This window comes from Hevea brasiliensis, chromosome 9 (genome assembly GCF_030052815.1).
Source record: "Hevea brasiliensis isolate MT/VB/25A 57/8 chromosome 9, ASM3005281v1, whole genome shotgun sequence".
In the NCBI taxonomy this organism is placed as follows: Eukaryota; Viridiplantae; Streptophyta; class Magnoliopsida; order Malpighiales; family Euphorbiaceae; genus Hevea; species Hevea brasiliensis.
In genome coordinates this window covers 96,773,562-96,795,018 of record NC_079501.1, presented here as the reverse complement: position 1 = coordinate 96,795,018, position 21,457 = coordinate 96,773,562, and the positions used below count along the sequence as shown (strand labels likewise).

General features: G+C 29.2%; 1 pseudogene; it reads left to right on the top strand.

The window, feature by feature from the left end:
- The first annotated feature begins 172 nt into the window (after nt 1-172).
- Nucleotides 173-16,108, top strand: LOC110651228 (extracellular ribonuclease LE-like; annotated as a pseudogene).
- Nucleotides 16,109-21,457: the final 5,349 nt, after the last annotated feature.

The window sequence follows — 21,457 nt, the reverse complement described above, 5'->3', positions numbered from 1 at the left end:
AAATTGTTAAACAATGCTATGGATAATGTAGACTGATAAGATTGACAGATCGATACTCATTTATAGAACCTTCCATTTTGGCCTATAAATATAGTTGTAAATAGCATAATCTCACAAAAAAAAAAAAAGATTAGAATATTAGAAACCCATAATCTCTGAAAGTTGAATGAGGATGAAAGCCTATAGTTTAATCTTAATGAAGCTTTTGGCAACCCTCTACCTATCTCTCCTTTGTGCATCACAAAATTTTGATTTCTTCTACTTTGTTCAACAGGTAAATTAATCAATTAATAGTTAAGCTTCATAATTGATTTGAGTTTTTTCTTTTTTTTTTTTAAATTATTCATATTGTGATACAAAGCAAAGTTGCTGCTACCCAACCACTAGAAAACCTGCTGCTGATTTTGGCATTCATGGTCTTTGGCCTAATTGCAAGGATGGGAATTATCCACCAAGTTGTAGTTCTGGTAATCTTTTCAATCAAACTAAGGTAACTCCCTATTCTATTATTAGATTTTTTTTTCTTTAAACTTTATTGAGTGTATTGATTCACTATGATGAACAATATTAAAGTGCATCACTTTTTTGTTATAAAATTTTTACGTTTGGTTATTTTTTATATTTAATTTATTCACTTATTATAATCATTATGGCATTATAAGAGTCTATTTGATATTATTGTTTGAGCTCATACTGAGAAAAAAAAACCTTATCTAAAAAATTAATATTTATTAAGAATCTTTAATTAAGTTATATTTTGTATTGAGTAAAAGGGAGAGGAAAATTATAGGGGAAGAGAAAAAAAAAGGAAGACGATTCTCTTATTTTGTTGGAAGGAAAAATGAAGAAGGAGAAATTAAAATTGCATTTATTTTGTAAGAAGGAAAATATGAAAAGAAGAAAACTTATTTGAATTTGTTTGGAAAGCTATTTTATTTTTTGCCCAAATTGAGCAGAAAATAGTGGAAAGCAATACTAATTTTTTCTGTTTTCTCTCTATGCCCTTTTTTCCTCCAATAATCATTCTTTAATATAATTTTATTTATCCAATATAAGTATAACTGTAAAAATGTAATACTTTTCTTTTCTTACTTTTCTTTCCATCAAAACATGAAAAATCACTTCTTTTCCTTTTATTTTCTTTCCTTTCTATATGGATTTTACTTTCCATATAATCCCACTCACTTTTTCTTCCTTAAGTTTCCTATTTGCACAGAAATCAAAGTTGGGGAAGTAAAAGTGACGAGAATTATAAGGAAAATAAAATCCCTATCGAAATGAAAATTATTATTTTCCATATTTATAAGGAAAATCTTTTCCATAGGAAAAAGAAGGAAATGAAGTCATTTATTTATTTTCTATGTTTGTATGAAAAAAAAGTGAGAAGAAAAAATTATTATATTTTACAACTATGCCCATATTGAATAAATAAAATTATATTAAAAAATAATTATTTGAGGAAAAAAGCGTATAGAGGAACAATAAAAAAAATTAAAACTTTTTTCCACTATTTTTCGTTCAATTGGGATGGAAAATAAAATGACTTTTCATACAAATTCAAATAAATTTTTTTCTTTTCAATTTTCCTTCTTACAAAATAGGACAGAATGGATTTTTAATTTTTCCTTCTTCCTTTTTCCTTCCAACAAAATAAGAGAATTATCTTTTCCTTTTTTTTTTTTTTCCTCCCCTATCATTTTCCTCTCCCTTTTACTCAATACAAAATATACCTTAGTTAAAGATTCTTAGTAAATATTAATTTTTTTAGATAGTGTTTTTCTCAATATAAGCTCAAATAATAATGTCAAATAAACTCCTACAATAATCATTAAGTGAATAAATTAAATGTAAAAAATAACAAAACATAAAAATTTTATAACAAAAAAGTGATGCACCATAAATAGTTCATCGTAATGAATCAATATACTCAATAAAGTTAAAAAAAAAAAAATTAAAAGTCTGATAATAGAATAAGGATTTAAATTATTTTGATTGAAGGGGTTACCAGAATCACAATTTGAAGGGTAATTCTCATCGTTGTAATCACAATATTTTATCAAATTATACTAAAATAAAATTAAAAATTAATTTGTAGGGGAAAAGGGCATAGAAGAAAAATAGAAAAAAAAATATTGCTTTTCACTTTGTTCCCCCAATTTTAGAATGTTTCAAAATGCTATTTAAGTATCTTCCACAAAGACTTGCAAAATTTTCCTTTTTTTTTTTTTTTCCTTTCTTACAAAACAAGGGAATTAAATTTTATTTTTTCTTTTTTCCTTTTTTCTTCCAACAAAATAAAGAATTTGACTTTTTTTTTTTTCCTTCTCTTACTATTTTTCTCTTTCTTTTTCCAACTGCAAAACATTTTAATTATAACAATCTCAAAACAATAAGATTTATAACAATCTCAAAACAATAAGATTTATGATGTGTGACTATCCATTTGACGGTGTGAATGTATTTATCGTGTGAATTTATGTAATTTCTTGAAAGCCAAAAATTTGATGTGATTCAAAAAGGAAAAATATTGAAGTTTAAAAAAAAATTATTTAAATCAAATAATATTTTTATATACAAATTTTTTTAGTAGTTAAAGGGATACCCTTAAACTATTTAAATGGGGTATGCCCCTTTACTTGTTATTAATTATTAAAATTATTTAAATCAAATTTTATATATATATATATATATATTGTGTTAGTAGTAAAAGGGGTACCCCTTAACTACTTAAATAGGGGGATGCTCCTTAAATAGTTCCTAATTTATTAAGTAAAATAAAATATTTCTATTAAAATATCTTTTTTTAGTAGTTAAAGGGGTACTCTCTAAGCCACTTAATTGGGAGATGCCCTCAAATTATTATTAAATTATTTGGGCCAAATAATTTTATAGTTTTTTTCCTTTGAGCCACTCAAATAGGAAAGACACCTTGAATCATCTAAATTGATAAAAATTAATAAGTCCTTTCTATATAAAATATCTTTTTTTAGTAGTTGAAGAGGGTACTCTTTAATTACTTAAATAAGGAGATACCCCTTAAGTTATTATTATTTTAATTATCAAACAAATTTTTTTTTTTTGAAGTTCTTCTATTCATTGTGCTTTTAGTGCTATGAATTCCAAAGTAAACAAATGGTCGGTTAGAAGGAATAGAAAATAAGTTCACCAAGGTAAGATTTTATCTAAAACCAAAATCCACCCCTAGTCGAATTTCTTTATTTTATTTTTATTTTAATGTGATTTTCTTGTTGAGGTAGAAGATGCATGAATAAATGTGCAGGTAAGGATAACAATTTTGTGCAGGTTGTATTTTGTTAAAATTTGAGAAATGTCCTTTTTTTTTTAGGAAAAACTCTACCGAAATTTCGGTAAATTTGTAAGTATATTATATTTGATTTGATATGTATTAATTCTTTTGTTATTAAATTACATTTAATTGTGAAAGTACATGTAACGCCCCTTACCTGTCTACTGTATAGCCGAGCAAGAAGTGCCACATTCGGTGCCGGAGCACCCTATCTTGTCTTATCATGTCCATTGTAAACATTTAATATCATTTAAATTTTGTATTTCATGTGTGGAATTTTTTTTTTTTATATCTTATTTCTGTGGAAACCTGGACAGAGCCTCCTCTATTTTATTAGCATCCGGTGGGTTCCACTATTACCTGTTACATATTCATAGTCATCTCACATATTTCCATATCATATTCTCTTGTATCATATCATTTACAATTATTTATGAGATCTAAAAATGAAGTATCATCTATTGCATTCATATAGAAATTGATAGATAATAAATTACAAGTTTTCATTTCAATCTCAAAGTTTAATTACAAGTCCAAAATGAAATACATCATGACTAGACATAATGAACTAAAATACTAGTTTATATATGGGCCCTACCAAAATACAAAAGACAAGTGAGGTGACTCTGGACAGTGGCAGATCTAGTCAAAGCTCTGTCAGTGCACTACTGGTGCTGCTGTTACGGCTGCTGTGGCTGATGGGACTGATCTTCAGTACCTACGCAATGAAAAACTAACGCGCTAAGCATAATAATTAGTGGTGCATAATTTATAATAACAATAATTTAATAATTGAAATAATATATGCAAATCATAATTTCTAGGTCTTTTACATTTTTATTGCTCTTTGAAAGCAATTAACATTATCGGGATCTTTTATAATTACTTATTATATTTTAAGTCTCAATTAATTTTTATCAGTGCCCAAGAAACCTATAACAAATTATAAAAGCTGGATGCATGAATGTATACTGGTTAGACAACTATATGTCTATCTAGTATATGTCTGTCAGGCATGAGGTCAGCTGTCAGGCATGAGACCCGCTGTCAGGCTTGTAAATCCAGAAATAAAGTAGGCACAATAGCCAGTAATTAGGCATATAGCCTATAGAATAATCATACCAGACATATTTTGTCAGTTCATGATTTTTCTCGGTAGGCAGTACTGCTATCTATAGTCCCTAATCGGTATACCAATTTATCCAAACTAAATAAATAAGTCTAGGTATGCTATGGGCAATTTAAATATTTTTAATTATTTTAACACTATTCACTGTTACTATTTTCTGGTACTATTCAGTGGTACCATTAATTTCATATTAATAGGACATTAGTCCCAATTTACATATTCATATCATTTTTAATATTTAATTAGCCTTATGAGTATTTTAATCACCATGTATAGCATTTTTCCCATGAACCTTTCTTTAGGTTCATTTTGATGTGTTATCTTTATCTAGGAATTTGACTAGGTTAGGATGTCTATTTGGTCACACTTCCTTCATAACAAATGCTCCTCTATGTTTAAAGTTGCAATTCAGTTTTTGATTCACTGAATTTGGGGTTATAGAACTCAAGTTATGGTCAAAATACCATAACTAGTCCCTTTGCCTCTAAGCTGTCCAGAATTTATAATTCCTGGTCAATAAACTTTGACCAGTCATTTGATCATTTTATGGTCATTTTTAGACTTAGGTTCCTTCACAAGATATGTTCTTCTATGTCTTAGGGACACCCAGGTACAATTTTATAATTTTTCAAGCTTGGTATAGTAAGTTATAGTCAATGTATTAACCTAGACTCTCAATCCTATAAAGGCAATAACCAAACTTCAGGGCAGTATGTTTGACCCTCTTTTTAGGGTCTTTACACTTAGAATTTGGCAAAGGTGTCTAAATCAATGTTGTAGCCCTAGGTATCATGTTTCCAGATCATATTGGCACATCTCAAATGGAATTTCTTAGTGGGAGTTATGGCCAAATGAACACACGGGTATCAAATGGCATTCTGGGTTCCACTTAACATTTTCCAGATTTCAATTCTTAACTTTGGCTAATATTTTCCCTAGGATGCAATGGTTTCTAGAGCTTGGTCAAAACATAAAAATTGTTGTGCTATGTCTTATAAAACTTTTGGCACTAGTTTCACTCAATTTACAGCTTTGGAGACCAAGTTACGAAATTTTTGCCAAAACTGGTCAAGCATACCAAAGGAACAGTATTTTGGACAATTTCTAGGTTGGCAATTTTAGTGACTCAACTTGTGCTAACAATTTGATTTGGTTAAATGTAAAACTGGGTCAAGTGGTCTTCATGAAAAGTTTAGCCCTATGTCTAAGCTTTCCATTGATGTAAATTTTAGGTCATTTGGACTAGTATAGAGAGAGTTATGACTAAATGAACATGTACTATTCATTTGATCATTTTCTAGGTTGGCAATTTTAGTGACTGAAATTTTGCTAACAATTTGATTTGGTTAAAGGCAAAACTGGGTCAAGTGGTCTTCATGAAAAGTGTAGCCCTATGTCTAAGCGTTCCATTGATGTAAATTTTAGGTTATTTGGACCAGTATAGAGAGAGTTATGACCAAATGAACACGTACTGTTCATTTGGTCATTTTCTAGGTTTGGTGCAGGATAATCCGGATTTGGGCAGTATTTAGGTCAAGTTTTAGACAGAATTTAGGCATGGTTTCTTCATGGAAAATTGGCTATTTTAGGTCTAGTTTCACCTCCAATTGGCCTCATACCAATTGGAGTCACATATTTTTAGTTATAGTTCAAAACTCATGCTGGACTCATGAGTCCTAAAACCTGCAAAAAATAAGCACTCCCAATTTTAATTTCCTCCATCTTCCTTACTTCAATTGGCATGCATAGCACTTCTATAAGCAACAATCTCAACTCAACTGTAACACCCTAGGTAAATCCCACATCAACAAAACACGGGAGAGATGCTGGGTTTATAAGTTGGCGGTTCGTAACCCCTAGTGACTCGTTTTAAAATCGTGAGGGCTTCGGCCTAGAGCGGACAATATCACTAGTGGGCCGGGCCATTACATTTGTGGTATCAGAGCCACTCCTCATGCAACCTTGGGCGATGGTGGGGCAAACCTCAGCAAGGACGCTGAGTCCCATAAGGGGGGTGGATCGTAACACCCTAGGCAAATCCCACATCGGCAAAACACGGGAGAGATGCTGGGTTTATAAGTTGGTGGTTCGTAACCCCTAGTGATGCGTTTTAAAATCGTCAGGGCTTCGGCCCAGAGCAAACAATATGTAATGGCTCTGATACCACAAATGTAATGGCCTGGCCCACTGGTGATATTGTCTGCTCTGGGCCAAAGCCCTCACGGTTTTAAAATGCGTCTCTAGGGGTTATGAACCACCAACTTATAAACTCAGCATCTCTCCCGTGTTTTGCCGATGTGGGATTTGCCTAGGGTGTTACATCAACCAAGTCAATTTCAAGCATTTACATAAAGTCCCCACATCATATACATAAACCCTAATTCTAATCACCCAATTTACACAAACTCAACTCTTTTACACTTCTTATCATATCAACTATTTAAACATCCTTATGGAACCATTTTTCATCATTTAAAAATAGCAAACCTCACAAGATTCATGCCTGCCAAAATTAGGGTTCTTCAATTCCTTTTTATTTGTTTTCATTTTCATGGAATACTCACTCATCTCATCATTCTTACAAGATTTAAAGAAGAGAGGGAGTGGTATTTTTGCACTTACCTTGTGACCCAACTTGCAAACTTCAACTTCTCTTCTTCAAATGGGTATCTAAAGCTTCCTTATGGAGTGGGGAGAATTATTTGTGAAGAAAGCTATGGGTTTTGATGGGTAAATGAAGAGGAAATCAAGCTTTAAGCTTGATAACAATGGCGGGGAGGGAGAGACCAAGGGAGACGCAAGGAGAGAGAGAGAAGAGGAAGAAGAAGATGGTTGGTGGGGTTTTGTCTCTTGTGGGTACTTATATATATACATTTATGTGTACTTTATTGTTTTTAAATTTCATAAATCTGTTTCCTTTCTTTTCTTTTCTTTCCTTTTCTTTTCTTTTCTTTTCTTCTTCTTTCTCTTCTCATTTTTCAAATTCAAATTCATAAATTTAATTTATGTTAATTATTTTATTTCCTAATTTTTAATTTGACATTGAGGTCAAAATTCACCTCTAGGGGTGAAATGACCAAAATGCCCTTCATGGTACTCATCGGGTTATTTTTATTATTTTATACCAATTAATAAATTCTCTAAATTTTTCCTATATTTTCTTAACATTTATTTCTTCAATTTATGCCTCCTCACTATAGTTTAGGTGTAGTTTCAGACATTTTTTACTGTCCGAACAGAAATTAATCGTCGAAACAGTAAAATGTACGGACTACCTATGGTGAGTGTTTTGTAGTTTAATTAAATTAATAAAGGTTAAGATATGGATTAATTAGTGCCAATGATGAGATCTTGATTCTATTTAGTGGGGTATCTACGAGTGTATTAAACTCTTTAGGCATTAATTGATACATTCTTTTAATTGGGGTACTAGTTAAAAGAATGAAAACCTTGACCAATATTAATTTAATTTTATTTCTATAATTGTTAAAAAAGTTTAAGTCATGGTTTACAAAGGGTACGATTGCTAAATAATTGAACTAATAAAAGTATGTTTTTTTAACAAAACTGGTAAATAATAAATTTATTTGAATTAATAAAAATTAAGATTATGGTTAAATTAATATCAATGATGAGACTTTGATTTGGTTTGGTGGAAATACCTGCTAATTGATCAAACTCTTTAGGCATTAAATTAACACATTTATTTTAATCGGAGTACTGATTAAAAGAATGCAAATTTTGATTTGTATTAATCCAATCTCTTCTCTATGACATTTAAATTATGCTTAACTTATTGATAACTTTTAATTAAATTAATAAAGATTAAGATTGTGGTTAATTAGTGCCGACGATGAGACTTTTATCTTATTAAGTAAGGATACCTGCTAATGGGTCAAACTCTTTAGGTATTAATTAACACGTTCCTTTTAATCGGGATACTGATTAAAATGAATGGAAGTCCTAACCTATATTAATTTAATTTCTTGATTGATAAATGAATTATGCTTCGAAAAATTAAAATTTCCTCTTATTTTCTAAAATGGCTTTCACTTTTGGCAAAATGATTCCATCTTCAGCATACACCTCTTTTAGTTTAAGCAAAACATAATTTTTTGTTGGTAAATTATTTAATGTCCGCTTTTATTTTGCATACAACTTAAATTTTAGAAAATTAAATTTTTAGTAAAGGATTTTAGATTTAATCTCATTTGACTGCAAATTTACCACTTAGGTCTTCTTCAAAAATTTTGTTTTTCTCTAGGAAATTCATCAATAATCATATTTGAAAGCTTATTTCACATTCTTATACTTTTATTTCAAAATCAATATAAAATTGGTTACCTTTTGCCATTTTATAATAAATAAAATATAGTCAAAATTCATTGTTAAAATCATTTTACTTGACTTACTAGTAAGGTATTTATGTGTTCCCATATTTATGCCCTTTTTGAACAAATACTGGGAACTAATATTATGATTTAAACTCCATTAAAATTATTTGTATGAGCACATTATTAAATCTATCTGCCCTATTTAGGGATGACTGTGGAGTGCCTAACACCTTCTCTACACGTATACGGACTCCGAATCCTGAACCTTTGGATTAGAAGTGGTAAACATTCTTTTCAAAATTTTTTTAAATAATAAATGGTTTTCTTTAATTTTCCCTTAAAATTAAAATGGCGACTCCTCACTTTCCACTCTGATGAGATGCCTGGCGATCGCAAAATCCTTGCAACACCCTCTACCTATCTCTCCTATGTGCTTCACAAGATTTTGATTTCTTCTACTTTGTTCACCAGTTAAACTAATCAGTTAATAGTTAAGCTTCATAATTTATTTTTCTAAGTGAAATGATTGTTTGTGATATAGTGGCCAAGTTCATACTGTGATACAAAGCAAAGTTGCTACTACCTAATCACTGAAAAACCCGCTGCTGATTGGATAAATTTTAACAACTATCCCTGAACTTATATGGTTGTAACATTATAGTCCTTCAACTTTAAAATGTAACATAAAACCCCCTCAATTTTTAAATTTTGTACAGTAAAATCCCTCTAACTTTCAATTACTGATTTTTTAATTAGATGCTGGTGTGAACAGATCCAGCGTGATACTTAGTCAATATTTTTCTTTCCTTTTTTATGCAAAGTGTAAAATTATTCTCTCTACACATGAAAAATTATTTTCTCTATAGAGAATACAATGATTCAATTTACACATGGCTTGAGAGAGGAAAGAGAAATGATGACTAAGCATTACACTGGAATTGTCCAGGTCAACGTCTAACTGGAAAACCAGTGATTAGAGGTTGGAGGGATTTTACTATGCAAAATTTAAAAGTTGAGGGGATTTTATGTTACATTTTAAATTGAAGGACTGTAGTGTTACAACTATATAAGTTCAAGGATGGTTGTTAAAATTTACCCCCGCTGATTTTGTCATTCATGGGCTTTGGCCTAATCACAAGGATCGGAATTACCCTTTAAATTGTGATTCTAGCAACCCTTCAATCAAAATAAGGTAACTCCCTATTCTATTATCAGATTTTCTTCTTTTTCTTTCTTTTTTTTTTTCTGCAATTTTATTGAGTATATTGATTCATCATGATGAACAATATTACAATGCACACTTTTTTTGTTATAAAATTTTTATAATATTTTTCTCAATATAAGCTCAAACAATAATGTCAAATAGACTCCTATAATGCCCTAATAATTATAATAAGTGAATAAGTTAAATATAAAAAAACATAAAAATTTTATAACAAAAAAGTGTGCACTGTGATACTATTCATAATGAATCAATATACTCAATAAAATTAAAAAAAATTCTGATAATAGAATAGGGAGTTACCTTATTTTGATTAAAGGGATTACCAGATTCACAATTTGAAGTGTAATTCCCAACCTTATAGTTACAATATTTTATAAAATTACAATAAAATAAGATTAAGAATTAATTTGTACGAAAAAGTGCATAGAAGAAGAATAGACAAAAAAATTAATATTACCTTTCATTCTATTCCCCCTCAATTTTAAAATGGTTTAAAATGCTATTTAAGTATTTTCCACACAAATCTTCGCAAGATTTTCCTTTTCCTTTACGTACGCTTCTTACAAAAACAAGGGAATTGAATTTTTATTTTTTCTTTCTAATTTTTTCAATAAAATAAAGAAATTGACTTTTTTTTTCTTCTCTTACCATTTTTCACTGTCTTTTCTTAACTGCGAACATTTTAGTTATAAGAATCTCAAAACAGTAAAATAATTTTTTTAAAGTACCTTTTTAATAATATTTAAAATAGTATTTTTTTATTTAAAGTAATTTTAGATCAACTTTTTAACAATAATCCCGAATAGAGTCAAGCATAATCTTTGTCATTTCTCTCTGCCTATGGTGACCACTGACCAGTTCTGGTTTCAAGACTGAAAGGATTGCAGTTGGATTGAAGGGTCCTCAATTTTGTTTTTTTTTTTTTTTTCAATTTAGTCCAGTTTTGATTAAATTGGGTGATATATTTATTTTTAATTTTAATTTTGGTTTGAAAGTAATAGCTCAATTTCAACATGATTCCAACTCAATTCAAATTCAATTTAAGTTAATATAATTTTAATATTTTTAATCTAATTTTAAATTTAAATTAAATTAATTCAATTTTAATTCAATTTCAATTCAGAGCTGAACCTTCATAGCTCACTTGAAAAGATTTTTTTTTTTTTTTATTAAAAGGGAAAAAAGAATAAGCTTTTTGGTTTGTTTCTTCTCTTTTAGACTGATAAGATTGACAAGATACTCATCTCCAAAACCTTCCATTTTGGCTTATAAATACACCTATAAACTGCATAATCTCACTGAAAAAAAATACTCATAAAAGAAATTAGATAAAGAGTATTAGAAGCCCATAATCTCTTAAAGTTGAATGAGGATGAAAGCCTACTGTTCAATCTTGATGAAGCTTTTTGGTAGCCTAGGTAAACTTCGTAATTGATTCGAGTTTTTTTTAATTAAAAAAAAATGAATTATTGTTTGTGATACAGTGGCCAGGTTCATACTGTGATACAAAGCAAAGTTGCTGCTACCCAACCACTGGAAAACCTGCTGCTGATCTTGGCATTCATGGGCTTTGGCCTAATTAAAAGGATCAGAATTTTACTCTTCAAATTGTGATTATGGTAATCCCTTCAATAAAAATAAGGTAATTTCCTATTCTATTATCAGATTTTTTTTTTTTTTTTTTTAACTCTATTGAGTATAGTGATTCTATATGATGAACTATTTACAGTGCATAGCTTTAATTAAGGTTTGTTGTAAATCGAGGAAAAGAAAGAGGAAAAGATGAAATGAAAAAAAATTATAAGAATTTGTGTGAAAAATCATTTTATTTTTTGCTCAAATTTAGCAAAAATAGTAATAAAATAATGTTAATTTTTTTTGTTTTCCCCCTGTGCCTTTTTTTTTTATCCAATAGTTATTTTTAAATATAATTTTATTTATTTAATATGATTATAATAGTAAAAATGTAATAATTTTCTTTCATCACTTTTCTTTTCATCAAAACATGAAAACTTATACAAATCATTTTCTTTCCTTTTCTTTTCCTATGGAAAAAATTTGTAAGGACAAATAATAATTTTCCTTTCTGTAGGGATTTTACTTTCCATATAATTTCACACTCTTTTCATTCGTTAACTTTACTATCTACATAGAAATGAAAATTGGGAAAAAAAAAGTTATTAAAATTATAATGGAAATAAAATTTCTATGGAAAGGAAGATTTTTATTTTTTATGTTTGCAAGGAAAAGTGATATATTTTTCCTTACAAACATGAAAAATAATAATATATCTTTCCATAGGAATTTTATTTTTCTTTATAATTCCAATTACTTTTTCTTTCCCAGCTTTCATTTTTATGTAGATAGGAAAGTTAATAAATGAAAAGTATGTGGAATTATATAGAAAGTAAAATCCTTATAGAAAGGAAAATTATTATTTTTCCTTATAAATTTTTTTCATAGAAAAAGAAATGATTTGTATATTTTCATATTTGGATGGAAATAAAAGTGAAAAAAAAATTACATTATTATTATTATGTTTGTATTGAATAAATAAAATTATATTAAAAAATGGCTATGTTGAATAGTATAATATAATTTTATAGTTAAATAGTATGATAAATTATTTACAATATAATTTCACAATTAGATCAATTTTATATTCAATATTGTTATCTGTAACAAAAATATACTGGTAAAATAATAATTTATTATCACATCAAATCTATTTTGCTATATATATTTGATTAAATATTTCAATTAAGCGTACTTTTAATTTGAAATTTTGAATTAAAATAAAATATTTTATAAAACTAAAATTTAAAATAAAATAAATTAAAAACTAATTTAAAGGGAAAAAAGACATAGAGGAAAAATAAAAAAATTAATATTGATTTCCACTCTATTCCGCCTAATTATAAAATGGTTCAAAATGCTCTTAAAGCATTCTCTACATAAATCCTCGGAAGTTTTTTTTTTTCTTACAAAATAAGGGAATTCAATTTTTATTTTTTTTTCTTCTTTCTTTTTTCTTCTAACAAAATAAAGAAATTAGCCTTTTTTTTTTCCTTCTCTTATAATTTTTTTTCCTCTCTTTTCTTAACTACAAGACATCTTAATTATAAGAATCTTAAAACAGTAAAATAATTTTTTAAATTACTTTTTTAATAATATTAATTTTTTTTTTTTTATTTTAAGTGATTTTAGATCAACTTTTTAAACACAATCCCAAATAGAGTCAAGCATAATCTCAGCCATTTCTCTCCGCCTAAGGTGGCCACTGTTTAGTTATAGTTTCCAGACCAAGGGGACTAGGATTGAAGGGTCCTCAATTTCGATCATGGTTTTCTTTCCCAATTGATCAAATTCGGTGATAAATTTTTTTTTTTTAATAAAAAAGGAATTTTAATTTCAGCTCAAAAGTGAACTTATCAATTAAATTGATTCTAACTCAATTCAAATTCAATTTAAGTTCATATGATTGTAATCATTTTTAATCTAATTTTAATTTTAAATTAAATTAATTCAATTCCGATTCAATTTCAATTAAGAGCTGAATCTAATCAGCTTTTTGGTTTGTTTCTTCTTCTTTATTATTTTATTACATAATCATTATATGTCAAATTAGTTCTTTACCGACAAAGTTATTTTGTTTTGTCCCTTTCTTTTTTCTACATATATGAGAAAAAAAATTGTGAATAGTCTCTCACAACATCACACATGCCACACAAATAAACCTAGTCAAGGGCCCATTTAGAATCGGACCCGGATTAGAATTAGACCACTTTAAACCACATCATAATCGAATTGGAATCAGTTAAATTCATCTTTGACTCAAACAAAAATTGAATTGGACTAGAATTGAATCGGACGATTCTGGACTAAATTGCCTTTTTATTTTAAAATTAAAAAAAAACTATTAGATTTGAATAAGAATAGGACCAGAATCTTGGGGTTTCACAGTTCTGATTCCAGGCCGATTCGAACCAGAACCAAACCGATAGTCAGGCCTATTCACATATCATTTGTTGTAAAAAAACAAATTCATGCACCAGCCCTAATTACAATTTTACATCTCATCAAATCTTAATTTTTTACTTTTTTTTTATAATCAATTCCGATTGAAATTTGAGCTTGAAATCTTATAATCTTAATAACAACTTCTTTGAATTAAAACTCATTCATTATAAAACCTTAATCTTAATTTGATGAAGTTAAAATAAACAATTCCAAGACTTTACCCATGAAGGTTCCTCTATGTGATGCTAATTGTCAATAGCAATTTCATTACTTTAAAGTGATACTAGTTGTCAATGGCCAATGGCCATTTCATTGTTGAAATCTTTATACCACAACCACTCTTCAAATTAATGTATAGATTTCAGACCTAAGAAGTAGTATGCAAAAGAATTGGCCAACACTAGCTTGCCCAAGTGGCAATGAAGTGGCCTTTTGGGTCACATCACGTGAATGGGACAAGCATGGCACATGCTCTGAGTCAGTTCTTGACCAACATGACTACTTCAAGGCAGCCCTTGACTTGAAGAAGCAAGTAATTCTCCAGCCTCTTAAGAATGCAGGTGAATCCTAATACATGTCAATTTATATAAATTGTTTGTTCTTATATAAGAAAAAGCTTAACAGCTACTATCTCTGTCACATTTCAGGTGATGTTTAAAACAATTTATTTTTATCCCACTTTATTCTTTTTTAAAAAAATAAGAAAATGTTATTTTTTTTTCTAATTTTACCTTTTTCTATTGTTATTACCTATGCATTTATCTGTTCGTTATCATCTTTCTCTATCTTAATTAAATACAAAGATACTTGAGTCAATTATTAATATTTTTTTTTATAAAAATGAGATTATTTCATCATTTTCTTAATTCTTGTACAAAAAACTTTAAAAAAAAAACTTGAAATGGGACGAAGTATTAAATTAAATATTTGCTATGAGATTCATGCAATGTTAATTAAGATGTGCATATGTTTAAAATAATAAGTACTCCCTTCATCCATTTTTATCTTTCGCATTTGTGGTTTTTTTTTGTCCAAAATTATCCATCACATTTAGAAAATTAAGGAGTATTAACTATTTTAATCAAATAAATATTTATAAAATGAGTAATTAGACGAGATAAAGAATAATTTAATCAATTACTAGTATATTTTTATAAAAATAAGATTATACAATTATTTCTTTAATTACTGTGTAAAATCAAATGCGATAGATAAAAATGAACAGAGGTAGTATCTTGATTCTGCACAATCTCATAGCAAATATTTAATTTAAGGTTGTTGAAATCATTCTAATATAACCAGTTTATAGTAGTTGTACCCAAGATTTAAGATAAATTTCAATAACTGTCCCTGAACTTATATAGTTATAACACTATAGTCCTTTAGCTTTAAAATGTAACATAAAACCCCCTAAACTTTCAAATTTTGCACAGTAAAATCTCTCTGACTTTCAATTACTGATTTTTTAGTTAGAAACTGATGTAAATAGCTTTTGCATGGTACTTAGTCAATATTTCTCTCTCTTCTCTTTTGCAAAGTGTAAAATTGTTCTCTTTATGCATAAAAAAATATTCTATCTATAAAGAGAAAAAGAATTCAATTTACACATGGTTTGAGAGAGAAAATAAAAATACTGACTAAGATCCATGCTGAAACTGTTTAGGTCATCATCTAACTGAAAAACTGGTAATTAGAGATTAGAGGGATTTTACTATGCAAAATTTGAAAGTTGATGGGGTTTTATATTATATTTTTAAGTTGAGAGACTGTAATATTACAACTAGATAAGTTCAAAGACAGTTGTCAAAATTTATCCCAAGATTATATAATAATTCTCATTTAACAGTAAATTAAAAACTAATGTAATAGGAATAGAGCCAAATGGGGCAACATATAGCTTGAGCAGCATCAAGAATGCAATACAAGCAGCAATAGGCTATATTCCATGGATAGAGTGCAATGTTGATGAATCAGGCAACAGCCAGCTTTACCAAATTTACTTATGTGTGGACGCTTCTGGATCCAACCTCAATGAATGTCCAGTGTTTCCAAGTGGAAAATGTGCCTAACAGATTAAGTTCCCTACCTTTTAGAACATCAATTTGCCAATTGCTTTTCATTCACAAATTCTCACTTTATTCCAGTACTTTATTTGTATCTCTAAGTTATTGGGAATCTCACGTTTGAAAGTATATGAAATGAAATAAATAGTTGGATAGCAATATTTAATTGGCTAGTTATTTTAATGTATAAAATAATTCAATTATTTACATAAACCCATATTAAAATGAATTAAAATTTAATTTGCTCAGCACTCGCCAGATTAGGTTGTAGACTTTAGCCACCTATGATATTTGATACTACCCGCTCAAAATCTTAGTCAATTAGTCAAAATTGTGTTTAGCGTGGCTATCAGAAAGTCACAATTATATCCAGTGTGGCAATCAAAAATCCAGACAGTATTTAGAAGGTCAAGAGTCAAAACCAAACAAAATAAGACCGAACAAAAACCTTTATTCACCCAACAAGGCAAACAAAAGTTATACCGAGCAGCAACTACGCCAAGTAGAGCCTGGATTTCATGGACCGAGCAATAATCACTCCAGCAATCAAGCAAAAAACTGATTTCAAGCTGACAATCCTGAAAATTCAGCCATAATTATCTCCACAAACAGAGTAATAGCTATTTCTCTAAAAAGCCTATAAATACTAACAAAAAGACCAGAGACGGGTATGCATACTCACTCTGTAATTCTTTTCAACTAGCTCTTTAAACATTCTCTGAAAACACTTTTAATAAAAAATCTCTAACTTGAGTATCAAAGTGGCCTTCCAAGTAGGCCATCCACCTCACCGTTTCTCTTATTGCAAGTCTAGGAGGCATCAGGACCAGGACCCAAGGACTTCCAGTAGCATCAATCTTATATAAATGAGCAAATTTAATGGGTAAATTATATGCACAATCCCTCAATTTATGTGGTTATCTAATTTTTAGTTACTTAATTTTAATTTATTAAAATAAAATCTCTCAATTTATGTGGTCATTTCATTATTGTCTAAAATGAAAAAAGATAAGTTACTATCTAAAAGATTTTTCTCCTCTGTCCAAATCATCTTTGAAGTTTTCAATTGTTTATATTTAACAAAAGAGGAGACTGTATCCTTGTATGCCTCCACTGATTAAGAACGTAGAGATGTAATTGTTGTACATATATGACAGGTCGTATAATGTTTGTTTTCTTATTCATGTACGTCTACTTGAAAAGTTTGAATGAGAAATGGTTAACCTTTCTTGATGCTCGTAAATTGTTATTCTTTATATCTCAAAATAGTTTCCCATAGCTAATTTAGCCAGCTCGAATTTCCTGTAGTCCATTTGATAGACACCTGCTAGCTAATATGGGCGTGCAGCTCACTTTTGGGGCTACGTGCAATTTTGTATTTAAGTGATGCATATTTATTGAGTTGAGGTGTGAAATAGGCAAAACAAAATAAAAAGTTTAGGTGTCTATCAGGACAAAATGCAATAATTCATGTGTCTGGAGATGTATTTAGCCTTTTTTTTTTTTTTATATACTTGTCACAGAAAGAATCCTTTTTTTTTTTATATAAAGCTTCTTAGAGTCAACCTTGGTTTTAGGATATACGTGAGTTTTCTCGCTTAGACTCGGTTTATTATAAAAAAAAAAAAAATCTATCAATGCATTGAGGCATATGATTTCAACCCTGTCAAATATTCAACACTGCTACCAAAAATGAACAGGGCTTGGCCTTTCTTATGAGGATTATGGTATGCCCTCCTATTATCTTCATTTACATCCATGCAAATAATGAATTCCTGCCTCGTTAGTTATTACCAATTTGAATTTTATTTCTATCACCAATAAGATTTATGATGTGTGACTATCCATGTGATGTAAAAAAATAATTCTTAATAAACCATAATAATCATAAACATAATATGAATTATAAACATAAGATTCAACTATCACCCTAATAATGGATTTTGATCAAATAAATTCTCACGGATCTAAAAGCATACCTGATGCAAAGTTTAATTGAGCCATGGTAATGATTGAGAGAGACCTTTTGATTTAATAAACTGATTTTTCTCTTTTGACCCTTATTGATTCACACACAAAACTTTAGTGAAGGAAAACTTTCTTGAGATGACTATAATATCTCTGACTTTATGAAAGAGAATTTGTGTATCTTTATGGATAGAGAGAAGATCAGCTTACACACACACACACACACACACACACACACACATATATATATATCCAAGATTTAATCTAGTACATCTATCAAGTATTTCATAAACGATTAGAATTTACTTTAATTACAGTAATCCTTGTATAATTATGATTTGTATTAATTAAAGTAAATATCAATTAATATTGGGTCACATTAAAGGAATTGATTTTGGCCCATATGATAATATTACTTACCAAGCAAAAATCTTATATTCTCCACTTTGCATAATAATTAAGTGATATAAACTTTAATAGTATAACATTAGGCATACATGGAATAAACAAATCCTTTCCATAACATACTTCATAATTACCTTCCTATAATAAATTACTAAGTGTGCGTTATGGCAGTTATATATTGTTCAGTCACGTACTTCCTTCCATATACCACAACACTAGTAATTTACTATAGTAGGTTTATAATAGATATATGTATATCACATCATGGTCCACAATAATATCTCAAAAGACTTTTTCTGTCATCATTCACTCAAAATATCATGTGTGCACAATCATGAGAAATAGGAAATACTTTAATATATGTCAGAAACACATCAATGAGCTCAGAGTATCAAAGTCAATATATTACATGTTAATACAACCAAGACCCATTCTAAGAAAATGTTCTTTAAATGTCTTAGGTTGTGAACCCTTAATTAACGGATCTACTATCATGAGATCAATACTATTATGCTCAATAGACACTCTTCGTTTCTGAACTTCCTCCTTTAATGACAAAATACTTTAATTCCATATGCTTAGTACCTTTAGCATATTTGTTGTTCATGGAGAAAATACTGCTATGGAATTATCATAATAAATTCTCAATGGCTTGCTAATGGTGTTGACTATCTCAAGTCCTAAGATAAAATTTTGCATCCATAATGCCTGAATTATAACTTAAAACATGCTACAAAATCTACTTTCATAATGGATGAAGCAATGACAAACTATATTTGACATTTTTTGATAATATTGTTCCTTCAGCTAATAGGGATAGGTAGCTAAAATAGATTTTTACTATTAACATATCTAGCAAAATCTGAATATGGGCATCCAACCACTTCTAAATGATTAGATCTCCTATAAGTGAGAATGAAATCTTTAATTCATTGCAGGTACCATAAAACTTTCTTTGCAGCTTTCTAGTGATCAATTTCAGGATAAGGAATTGTACAGATTTGAGCATAAATTAAATTGCCCATAACTAAAGCATAAGGAATTGATTCTACTTTTTTTTGTTTCACATCATTCTTTGCACATTGATTGGCACTAAATTTGTCCCTTTTCTATATGGGAACAATTCCTGCTAAATATTTATGCATATTAAATCTCTCTAGAATTCTATTAATACTTTCTGAAACAATCCTAACAGTTTTTGTGATCTATCATGGAAAATTTCTATTACAATCACAAAGGATGCCTCTTTTATATCTTTTATTTCAAAATTCTTTGAGAGAAAATCTTTAGTCTCACGTAATATAACCAAATAATTTGCAGTAAGTAAGATATCATCAGCATACAGAATTAAGAAAATAAACATACTCCCATTAATCTTAAGATATATACATCAATCAATGACTTTTTCTTTAAATCAAAAGACTTTATGGTATCATTGAACTTAATATACCACTGGTGGAAAGATTACTTTAGTCTGTATATTGATTTCTTAAGTTTACACACCATATGACCTTTTTAAACCTTTAGGTTGGTCTACATAAACTTCTTTTCCAAGTTTTCCATTTCGAAATGTTGTTTTTACATCTATTTGGTGCAATTCTAAATCATAATGAGCCACCACATAATAATTCTTAATGAGTCTAATTCTTTAAAACTGGTGAGAAAGTCTCCTTATAGTCAACACCATACTTCTGAGTATAACCCTTGGTAACAAGTCTTACTTTATATCATTTGACTTTACCATTCGAATTGCACTTGGTATTAAAGACCCATTTACACCCAACTCATTTAAATCCTTTAAGCAATTCGACGAAATCCCATACTTTATTCTATTCCATGGATTTTAACTCATCTTTTATGGCGTCTAACCACTTGTCAGACTCAGTGCTTTCCTATGGCTTATGAAAATGAAATTGAATCTTTATTGATTCTTTATGTTAAAATCTAACTCTTCTAAGTAACCCACATAATTATCAGCAATTGACAATCTCTTTTCTCTGTGAGATCTTCTTAATGGAATTTTTTTTTTTTATGGTTCACATTCATAAGTTCTTCATAGGTTAGTTTCTTAAGGTTGTGTTTCATTGATAAGTGCATAATTTATTAATTTTACTCCCATCACATTTAGTGTTTCTAGTATGTTTTTATGTTTAATTCAGTTGGTTAAGTATATTTATCATTTAGGCATATGTTTAGATAGTTGTTGGAATAATTGTGTTAAATGAAGAAATTTTCAGCATTTGACCTTTACTGTATTTTTCAGGTGTTTCTAAAGTTGTGGGTCTCCAAATTGAGTGCTTTTTAATCCATTGAAAAGCTAAGATAGAGCACTACAAATGATAAGGAGGGACCAAAGCCCAAATCAGTCTCCAAGGTTGACAAAATGAGCTATGGATCTATTGCAAAAGTCTAGACTTGATGTGTCAGGTGTCACGACTAGTTTCAGTATTTATTTTGTATTTGGAGTTCCAGACGTCCAAATGAAGCAAGCCCAAGCTCAATTGAACCTTAAGAGCTACATCTACAACTTCTATGAAGGGCTGAACGTGAGATGAGGCCATTTTAATTGTGAAAAATGGCAATGAATTCGTCACTATGGGCTGGACTGTCTGTCTACCAGTCCTGGTTTTTGGCCATAACTTGAGCTGTAGACCTCGGATTTAGGCGAATGAGTACCCATTCGAAAGCTAAGAAATAGGGCTACAACTTTCCTGAAGAGGTCAGAGACAGATTCAGAAAGGAGGTCAGTGAAAATCGGCCTTGATTTCAGAGACGTGAATGCAAGCTGAAAATCTGTCTTTTGAATTTCAAAACTTTTCCTAGTTTGGTTCCTATCTTTGGGATTAGGTTTTTTATTATAAATGCGTCTTTGGGCAGCAGCTAAAAACAACCATTCAGCAGCCTCTCAACCTCAAAAACACCTTCATTCTCCATTCTCTTTTTTAGATTTCTTCTTTATTTTTCCTTTATTTTTCTGTAAGCCATGAACATGAGTGGCTAAATTTT